Source organism: Passer montanus, unplaced genomic scaffold (assembly GCF_014805655.1).
Source record: "Passer montanus isolate IOZ18808 unplaced genomic scaffold, ASM1480565v1 scaffold76, whole genome shotgun sequence".
NCBI classification, from domain to species: domain Eukaryota; kingdom Metazoa; phylum Chordata; class Aves; order Passeriformes; family Passeridae; genus Passer; species Passer montanus.
Genome location: NW_024372813.1, coordinates 1027916 through 1038693, shown reverse-complemented (window position 1 = coordinate 1038693; position 10778 = coordinate 1027916). Strand labels below are relative to the sequence as shown.

At 46.6% G+C, this 10778-nt stretch overlaps 1 protein-coding gene across 1 annotated transcript in view; it reads left to right on the top strand.

Annotated features, from left to right (window-relative positions):
• Positions 1–18: 18 nt before the first annotated feature.
• Positions 19–10778, top strand: part of AMOT (angiomotin) — a 60016-nt gene continuing 49256 nt past the window's right edge. The window contains exon 1 of the mRNA XM_039731157.1: positions 19–78. The gene's annotated coding sequence lies outside the window, so the exon portion shown is untranslated. The remainder of the gene's footprint in view (positions 79–10778) is intronic.

Sequence of the window (10778 nt, the reverse complement as noted above, 5' to 3'; positions counted from 1 at the left end):
ATCTGTGCCGGCCGGGCAGCCCGCGGGGAGCGGCCCGGGATGGATGTGCGGGCGGCCGCGGGGCCCGGCGCCCGCGGGGTAAGGGCGCTGCGCGGGTGAGGGCGCGGCCGCGGGGCGAGGCGAGGCCGGCGCGGGGAAAGGCCGGCGCTGTCCCCTCAAGCACCGCCCGGGACGGGCCCCCCGAGGCGGGGCTGGGCGGCCGGGTGTTCCCGCTGCCCTCACGGGCTTCTCCTCCTCTTTCCCCGGGCGGTGTGGGGAAGGCTGGGCGTGGGGGGTGGCGAGGCTCGGGGGCTGCTGGGGGCTGTGGGAGCCGTCCCTGCTCCTCTGTCCGGCCCTTCCCGGCTCCATTGTCAGGTGCAGGTGGTGCCCGGGGTGTTTTGTTGCCCCAGCCGCCAGGGATGGTCCCTGCTCTGCCCTTCTCCTCCCGCCGGGGCTCACCCGCACCTGCCCCAGCTCTGAATTCAACAGAAGCGTCTCCAAATCCTCCTGCTGTCATCTCCGAGAGAGAAAATTTGGAGGGTGATCATCCCCAAAGGGTTAAAAGCTTTGCATCCGTGCCGTGGTTCGGCCGTTGTGGATTTCATTCACACACTGAGTCAGGCAGGGCCATAAATACTCACCGTGACTTCTGCCACATGGTGTGAGCAGCTCAAACCCCATCTGCCTCAATTCCCGGACACTTTGTGGGGAAGGTGAGGGCTGGAAAGCCAAATCTTCGCTGTGGAGGAGCCGTGGTGCACACAGGAGCTGGGGTGGTGGTGAACACCCACCGCTTTTCTTGGCGCTGGCACCAGCCAAGGGCTGGCTGCACCAGGTGGGACAGACCAGCTCTTCCATATTTCAGGCTCCCAGGGGCTGTTCAGACTTCTCACAACATCCACACCCTGTCTCTGGCATCCTCACCTGCACTCTCCCATATAGCATGCATAAAGAAGATCTCTCCACTCAATTTTCAGGTTAAAATTTTCAGCAGCGCCCCTGATAAATGATTCTTAACTCAGCCCCAATGCAGTATAAAATATAAAATTCTGTTTTAGTTAATTTTTCATTTTTATTCCTCTTTCTAATGATATTTTTTCATTAAGCGTCTAATCACATCCTAGCATTTCTCATCAGTAAGGCTCAAGGTGCTTTACAAAAGAGGGAAAAATATGATTATTCCAATTATCCTTATTAAGGCTTAGGCTTTGGGCAGCTTCTGCAGATAATACAGGCCATAAATAATTAAAAGTACAATCTAATTAGGAGAAATCCCCAGTTGTAAACTAAAGTGCCACACTGAAGAAGGCAGTGTGTTACAAAGCATGGCCTTGTAACCTAATCTCCCTGATCAGAACAGTATCCCATTAACCCAGAATTCTCCCCTCTCCTGACCTGCGTGCCCCTAGGACAGGTAATTCCATGTGCAGGATCCAAAGGAGGGAATCTCAGTGACCAAAAGCAGCCTGGAGAGTGTTCTAGTGAAGTTCTTTGGCATTTGAATAAAGGTCTCATGTTCACCAAAATATCCAGCCTGAGCTGAGCAGAGTTGGGGACAGAACTGATGGAGTATTTTAGCAGAAATTGGGTTCAGAAATAAGAAGCATTGGTCAAACTATAGTCCAGAACATACGAAAAAAGGTTGTGGCCTGGATCCAGTTCATCCACGTCCTGAATAGAATTCTGACCTGAAACTTGCTCTGAGCTCTTTGTCAAATTTCAAAAGTTGTACATGGGCTTTCCTGTTTGGGAATTTAGTTTGTTTGTGCTAAAGTGGGTCTGTGTATCCCGACACCTGCATGTCCTGCTGGGGGCTGGCTCCATCAGGATCACTGTTTATCCACATAACTCAGCAGCAGGACTGTGTGGATGAAATCCTTGTTCTCATTCCAAGCACCTGCTATCACATCTGAGTTATTCTGTGGGAATGTTTTTGCTCTGATCTGTGCTTACCCAGCGCTCAGCAATGACCTAATTGCAACCTTCTTGTTAGGCAGAGAAATTTTCTGAGTTTGGCTTTGCAGTTCACCTTCTCAGCAAATAAATCTCTGCTCTGTAACACCATCTACCATCACCTGAGCCCAGCGTTCATGAGGGATCGTGAGGCTGATGTGGGCAGTGGGTGTCTCTGCAACAGCTTCTCCCACTGTAGCATTGCCATGTCTAACTCAGAGCAGGTGTGGACTGTGTTGTCAATGAAAATTCCTGAGTCTGGTGATCTCTAGAACTTTCTTACCACTAAAGGACCTGCACCTGTGTTGGTCTGGTGTTGTGTAATTTCTTTGTAAGTTGGTGATATAAAAGCAGCTACAAATAAAGCTGAAAAAGTCCAGACTGCCTTTCTGCCTAAGCCTGATGTGGCTTAATCTTGGCCAGGTTGGTGTAATTTTCAAATATAACTCAAAAGGATGCTGATTGCAAGTCACATTGAAATGAGTCCCAGAGTTCCTCAGGGTCTTGGACAGACCTGTATCTTGGTATATCTGTGCTGTAATTTCTTCATTTGTGTTGTGTTAGTCTCATTGCTGGAAGCTCTGGGTGGTGAGGCATGGCTGGAGCTCCCAGTAATGCTGCTGGTACTGGGATGTGCTGCAGGGGAGGACCTGCAGAAATGAGGAAGCTGCAAGTGCAGACATTTTGAGCAGCAGAATGAGGGAGGGCGAGAGGGATAAACAGAAAAGTCAGTAATAAAAACTAAACCACCACCAGGGTTGGAGGTGATGATGGGTTCCCTGAGAACATTCTCATGTGCTGCTTAGGAGAGGGAGAAGAGAAGAGCGTTCCTGGAGAAGTGCATTTCCACACAATGAAGCCTTTGGTTTCTTCCTTTGCACATTTCTGGAGCAGTCACATCTTTCTTTCCCTAATCCCAGGAGGCATTCCCATTTCCTTTCATTTACCAGTGTTTGGAAGGAGATGTTGGGCTCCCTTATTAACTTAACCTGTGGGAAGCTCCACATAAATCCCTGGATTTCCCAGTCCTGACACCCAGGAGGTGTTTGTGGAGTTGAACACAAGGTTCCTGCACAGGGAGGGTTTGATTCTGTCCCAGTCCTGAGCCTGTGACTCTTAATCCTGCCTTGCTTTGAAGTCTGAAGCTCAGGAGTCTGCATTAATGATCAAGGGGCAGAGCTGAATACAGAATTCCTATGGCACAAAGGTAAAGGTGTGGGTAGGAATGTGGGAAGAAAATATTTAAGAGCAGCCTGGCATGTATAGTTAATAATATTAAAAAAGTAATCATGTTAATGTCCTATAGGTGCTCAGGTTCTCAAGGCTTTGAGCATCTTCTCATCCCTTGTAGATCACTGGTCTCTGCCTGGATGCTGTCATGTGCACAATATTAAATTCATCAAAGAACAGAAAACTTCAGGTTTGAAAACTCTTGTCCTTTTCTGCAGTGGGAAACTTGCTGTGCCCCTTAGGCAGGAATGTCTGTTCCTCATGCAGTGTTTCAGAGCTGTGCTTGGCATTTGGCTGTCACTCTGTCCCACTCTGCCAAGTGTCAGTGATCCCTGAATGCTTAAAAGTTCCTTGGGACTCTTAGCAAATGTGAAGCTCTTCTAAATTTGAGATCTGTCAGGAGCAGAATGCATTAGAACAATTATTCCTGACTTTGACATACAACTATGTTAAAACTCACTTATTTTTACCACAGTTCTTTTTAGGGCTCTGAGCTGTTTCTCTAATTCAGGAGCTGTTCTTCCCAATTTTTACTTCATAAAGGAAAATAGTCAAAAGGGCTGTGTATCTCACTACACATAATATACAGATATATACAGCATTATGAAGTCCCATGTATTTTTTTTGTTAACACAGGATTTCTTTATGTATTTAATATCATAGTGTAAATGAATATTTGTAGAGGTGTCTGAGCTTTTTGGGTCAATTGTGTCAGGTAAAAATTTGATCCAAATCCGAGGAGAAAAACCCCACCTCTGACATTGCATTCCCTTCTTGTCCCCAGGGAATTTAAAAAGACAAAATATTTTAAGCCATTGAACGTGCACTGAGCTTTAGTTCGTTAGCTAAGAAGGAGTAGGATGTCTTTCCACAGCTACATTCAAAAGTGAAGAACAAAAAGCTACCTTGAAAAATGGCCTTTGGGAAGCAGATGGCAGAAGCCAAGAAACTTGAGCCCTTTGCTAATGAATACTCTGTCCTTAACATTGTCTCTTTTGTTTCCCACACTTCCATGAGCTGCACATGGATTCAATTTGCCAATTTTTAACCCTTCTTCCTGGTGCCTGGTCCGAGCACAGTTTGGGAGCTGGAACAGCTGGCACTGAGGTGCTTGGCTTGGGGTTTCTTTCTGCTGCCTCTTTGTCCCTGTGCAAGCTCTGGCTCAGGTGTGTAAGACAGCCCAGGAGACACAGCTTGGGTGCATCCTGGGGAGAGGGAATCAAAGCTTTTCCAGCTTCCTGGCAAAGGGTGGAACAGAGACAGGGCTGGGAGCAGGTTTGCTTTGATGAAAACAGCAGCATTCCCACTGTGGCTCCTGCTGGGGAAGGTGCTGGAGCTGGGCTAGGACTTTTTTAAGGAGAGCTGTTTTTCTTGGCACAGCCCAGAAATTGATGGAAAGTCAGGGTGGAGCCAGGGGATTTGGCATCATGGGAATTTCTCACACCAGCTTGTCTTTGTGTGGCAGCACTACAGAAGTGCTTTCTGCTGAGAGAAGCATTTACATCAGATGTTTATTTGAGACAGTGAAATTTATTCCAGTGAGTGATGATTGCCCAGAGTAAATGCAGTTCTTAGTAATGACTGCATTGTTTCCAAAAGCATAGCTAGCTCCTAGAGCTGCTGTGTTCTAAATTGTTAGGGACCTAATTAATCATCAATTTAAAACAAATATGGCATTTCATATCAAGAACATAATGCACTTTCATCCCTCATTTTTCTCTTGATAGCTGTTGAACAAAGATCACCAGCAGAGAGTGCTGGTGCTCTTCCAGAATGTGACAGAGCTTTTGAAAATGATTGTAAAATCTAATCAGACTTTTTTCCATAATTCTATTTTTAGTTTTTCATTTACATGAAAATGAAATGTTAATCAATTACCTGTAACTTGATATTTTGCTCTCTCTAATTATCAGTCTTTTGGTAGCTTACTACAGGGAAAAGACTGCTTTTAGGTGCACATCCATGTATTCATAAAAATTCTAATTGGCACTTTTTGAAGAAGTTAAGAGAAATTAATCTATTTTGTTTCAATATGTTTTTTGTACCTAACATTTTTTCTCCTTTTATTTCCCTTCTTAATTTCATGTTCAGAACAAGCTGGTTACAGTACAGCTTCTCTGTAGCAGGGGAAGATGGTTCTGCTTCTGCAATTAGCAGAGCTCTTGCATGCACATGGCACTGAGTGTTTCACTGAGACCATGCCTTTACCCTTCCCAGGCAGTGCAAGGTTGCTCCCAGCCAGAGATTGCTGTTGGTTTGGCCTCTTTCGTTTCTCACTTTTGAGTCTGCTTCTGACATTAGCATTAAAAATTAGTTCAAGAGCTTTAAATCAAAGAGCACCCCCTGTCCCCCATCCCTGTGGTATTTATCAACACACCTGCACCATTTTAAGGCCTGGAGACTTTGAAGAGGTTGAGTTTTTTGATATCAAACCAGCAATGGTTGTCCCCTCTTAGGCTTTATGGTCATTGAAATATCAGGATTAGCAAGTCTGGGTTTTGCTGCAGAACCTGCTGTACATCTTGTTCACTTGTAATTTCACACAATCTTTAGTCCTTGAGAGCAAACAAATACTGTGCTGAAGTTCAGTGCCTCCATGCCTTACTCTTACAGTTCACTCTGGTCCAAATCCCTTGGAAGTTGAGGGAATCTTTCAATTAATTCCAGCAGATTTTAAAGCCATATCTCTTTTTAAAGAGACTTGAGAGGTAAGAGTGCAGAGAAGCAAGGGAGTGGTCAGCTTTCCTACATTAAAGTTGTTAACATATAATAGGCATCAGCTAAAGGCTTACAGGTCCATCTTTGGGAGAAGAACAGTGTTTTGTAAGGAAATCACTTTGTCCAGACTAACCTTATTTTGCCCAAACTCCATTTAACTGCAGGGCACTGAGGTGTGAATGTGTTTAGGGCAAAGCTGAAACATTTGTTTTTCCATAGTTGGCAGTTGTTTACCACTCTCCTGGATACACAGCTCTCTTCTGCAGTTCTGCACAGAGAGGGGCCAAGGTTCAGCAGTTAGAATAATTCTCCTTACAGGTGGTACCTGATCAATCACCTCACGGGTGACATGTCACTGCTGACCTCTATATTACATTTCACCGTGGTAAGCTGTTCCTTTTCTCCCCCTTCCTTGCAGGCCTTTTCTTCACCCCAGGAGCCACGCTGCACTTGAGTTACAATCCATTAGAGGCACCTCCCAGACTGACAGACTTTTAAAACTCTTCACACGCAGCAGCATGAAAAATCTGAGAGGAGCTGGGGCTGTGTTACAGTGTAAATCACAGTAGAGACAGGACATGAAGTTGGCTTTGCAGAGGTTTCTGTATCAGTTACTTCCCTCACAGCAGTTATGTGGTCATCAAAGTTTTATTGTGTAGAATTGGTAAAATAATACACTTGTATAGAAAGACACAGCAGTTATTTAGTGAAGGCCAGGGGAATAAGTAGTGTGTAACTGTTCTTGCTGATGTGTTTTGAGAATAGAATTTTTCTAGCAATTCCACGCATGTCAAGTTTGATGGTGGTAATTTCTGGTGCTCTTGATCTGTGAATAGCTGTTCTTGCCTTCTTGGTGAATAATACCTCATGTAGTTCATGCCTCAATCGCTGGTCTGAATCCCTTCAGAAATTGTCATTGCTCTCCAGCTGTACCTAACACAGGACCCAAGGGAGCCTTCCAGGCTCAGGGCTGGATGTGGCAGCAACACCAAATCCTCTGCATTTGATTTAAAGATGGCCATGGCCAGCCTGAAGGTGCTGGGTACTAAAACCAGGTGGTGAAACAGCAGCAAAAGCTGCAGTACTGCATGTCTGAGCTCACTGTACATGTGAGCAGCGAGACAGGGCCTCTGCAAGTGCAGACTGAATTCCCAGCCTGACTTTGGACCAACCTTCTGGTACCTTAGTGCTTTCTCTCACATTTCTCGTGACTTTTACAAGGCTTTAAAATCTTTTAGTCTTGTTTTGATCTGTATTCCCAAACATGTGGTGCTGGTTCGCTTACTTCCTTTTATTCAATGAGTATTTGTCAAACTCACCTGGATGTGTCCAAGGCCAGGTTGGATGGAGCTTGGAGCAACCTGGGATGGTGGAAGGTGTCCCTGCCCAAGGCAGGTGGTGGAATGAGATGAGCTTTAAGGTCCCTTCCAACCCAATCCATTCTGGGATTCTGATTTTGTCTTCTATGACAAGAAATACACTCTCCCTTTTCAGAAATTCCTGTTCCTTGCTCCTGCTCACATTCCTGGAAAACATCCTCAGTTCCTCTTAGTTTTTTTTCCCCGTTTCTTTGTCTTACTGTCTGTTTACTGTAGGGTCATTATTTTATCCAATAATGTATTTTATAGACAAAGAACCCCTCACTTTGGTGGGGACGTTCTGTCTGGCCCCAAGAGCTAAATGCCACTCCTGAGCCCTGCTAACACTTTATTTTTATGTGCAAGAAGAAAAGCTCTGTTAAACTGGCCTGAGATCAGAGATGCACGGAAATGAATTCAGGGCCCTGTGCAGTGTGCTGAGTGGATGCTGAGCTGGGCTGAGCTGTGTCTGTACAGGAGGGATAATATCAGCAGCTTCCTGAGCTCCAGCTGCTGCGGACAAAGGGCGCCGGAGTTACAGCCATTCCTGGAGGGAGGAACTTTAAGATGGAGGAATTTTAAAGAATGTGAAGGACAACCTCTTAAAAAATTGTAGGTGGAGCAACGCCAGGTTTTCCTAAGCCCGAGATTTATTCTTCTACTTTGAATTAGTTGCCGTTGTAGCGCTTATCTTTTGTGCTTTTTAGCACAACCACCGTGACCTTTGTGTGATTGCATAAATTGGCCCGAGCACGCTGGAACAGTTATTAGGAACCCCTTTCTTGTGTTGTTTCCTGAATTCCCACATTGTGGCGTGATGTGTGTATGGAAACTGCTCGCTTCCTCCGCTGGCAGCCGTTCAGATGTGTGCTGGAGCTCCTGAGCACCGGCCTGGGCGGGGAGCTGGGTGAAGGGAGGATACAGGGGCAGAGTGTTTTAAGGAAGAGAGCTTGGATTTCATGCAGCTTTGTTCTTTTGCAGTCCCGATAAGGCTGGTATCTCCAGTTGTGTGGGTTGAACACGAGCAGTGCTCCTGGAATAGGCGGCAGAGGAGCCGAGGTTAACACGCCTGGGGCAAGGCTCGCTGCTCCCCAGTGCCTGCATGAAGCAACGCTTGTGCTTTCCTGATGACTCTGCCTCCTCTCTTTACTCCCATATTTTCTTTGAGCATGTGGGAGGGAGACAGGATGTGTGACTGAAGCACAGTTTATAACTCTTTCCCTCGCTCTAGCTGTGCTAATTTCCCTTACAATGCTGCCCCACAGCATCCAGCAAATGTTGCCTTCAGTAGCTGCTTCTCCCCTGCCTGGTTTTTTTTTTTCCTTTGGCGTTTCAAACTGTAAGGTTATGGGATGTTAATGAGCTGTTTACATGTGTTTCTGCATTTCTGCCATTAAAAAATTCCAGTGAATGAATGTTGGTTATGAGGGGGGAAAAATAGATGTTTATAGAATGTTGCATTTGGGACTTCTGTAATTTGACTTTCCTGAATTTTTGGCCAAGTCTTTCTTTTAATGCTAACATTTGGGGACGTCGGAAAGGATTTATTTGCTCAGAGTGATTAAAAGGTAAATGGCTGAATCATGCCATCTCTCCTCACATGGAAGCCAAATTTCACAGTGTAAGGATTTGACATGTGGCCAGTTTTTGCACTTTCAGGGGGTTTTTGGAAACTGGTGGCATCTTAGCCTCAAACCTTACCAAATTAGTACTGCTTAGTGGACTTCATATTTGCATGATCAGGCCTTTATGTATTAAATCAGCTGTGGACATACCGTGACAGCTGCATTCAGTTTGTTTCACTCTTTTTTTGTTTCGCTCTTTGTTTTTGAAATTACAAGGTAATGACCAGGAGCCAAGTGGAAGCTGTCCCTGGGAGATTGTCCTCCTCTGGAGTTCAGGACAGGAATGGCCTCACTGGGGGAGGATTCCAGTGCTCCCTATGCAAAAGCTGAAGGAGGAGGTGGATTGTGAGAAAGGCAGGGTAGATTGTTTGCACACAAATAAGTCCCAACTGAAGGACCAGTTTGTTATCTGTCAGCCTTGTTTAGACTGGGGATTTGCCCTGATGACAGGGACGGGGTGAGGAGAAGTTGGTGTTGCTTAGCCCATTTCAGAACAAGAGCTTTGCCTCTCTGGTGCAAAGACTGGCTCCACTGCAGAGCTGTGTTACTGCCATTACTAATCCTCTATTGGATCTTCCAAAACAAGACTGCCTTAAGTATTTCTTTTTAGCAGCATTTTGGGACCCTTTTATAGGCTTTTGAATGGGGTCACATGCACAAAGGTGGTGCGTCCATGCTTTGCTGTAAAAGTTGTGGAATGTTTAAAGATAAACTGTTTTAGGAGTTGAAATTCCACACTCTGATTCCAGGCACTAAAGCCTTCAGCAAAAGCCACCTCTGAATGTGGCCACCATCTTTTATCGTGTGATGAAATGCTGAAACACAGCAAAATCAGAGTTGTATCTGGGGAGAACTGAAGTGTCTTCAGTCTCATCTTTTCACAATGACCATTATTTCCAGCTGTGGCAGAGTAGTAGAGGTCTGTGGATATTTCCTGTTAGGATAGCCTAAGCTTTGTGAAGATCATGCAGTGCACATTTTGGTTTTAAGCAGAACATTATATACAAGGATCTCCTTTAATACCCTGCCTATATACAGTTAGTCATGACCAGTTCTTGCCTTGCTTTCATTTATTTTCAGCATCTGGCCAGCAAAAAGGGGGGTGAGTCGTGGGCTGGTGCACTTTGCTATAAACCCATTTCAGTCCAGTGTCTTGGCAGGTTGGTTTTGGTGGGGCTGATCCTGTTGGTGTTTCCACAGCCACCCGGGTAGCTCCTGCAGAGGGACCAGGCTGCCCTGGGGGGCACGGGGGCACAGCATCACCAGCTAGGCCAGGGAGGGATTGTCCTCCTGTGCTGTGCTCTGCAGTGGGGTGTTCTCACCTCGAATGTTTTGAGCCATTTTGGGCGCCACAATATAAAAAAGCTATTCAGCTTTTAGGAGAGTGTACAAAGGAGGCCACGAGGATAGGAAAAGGTCTAGATGGAAACAATATTAAAAAGCGCCACAATATAAAAAAGCTATTCAGCTTTTAGGAGAGTGTACAAAGGAGGCCACGAGGATAGGAAAAGGTCTAGATAGAAACTCTCATGAGTGGCTGAGGCCACTTGGTGTGTTCAGCCTGGAGGAGACCTCATTGTGGTCTTCAGCATCCTCGCAGGGGCCATGGAGGGGCAGCTCCGCTCTGTGAGCACGGACAGGAGCCAAGGGAACGGCTGGAGCTGTGTCAGGGGAGGCTTGGGTTGGGTATTGGGGAAAGGTTCTCGCCTCGGTGCGTGCTGGGGCACTGCCCAGGCTCCCCAGAGAAAGGGCACAGCCCCGAGAGCTCCAGGAGCGTTCGGACGGCGCTCCGGGCACAGCGCGGGGCGGTCGGGGTGCGTGTGCGTGGCTCGGGCCGCGCCGTGTGTCGGCGTGTCCGTGTGTCCGCACACAATAGCGGCGCGGGGCGGGGCGGAGCGGGGGCGGCGCGGCGGGC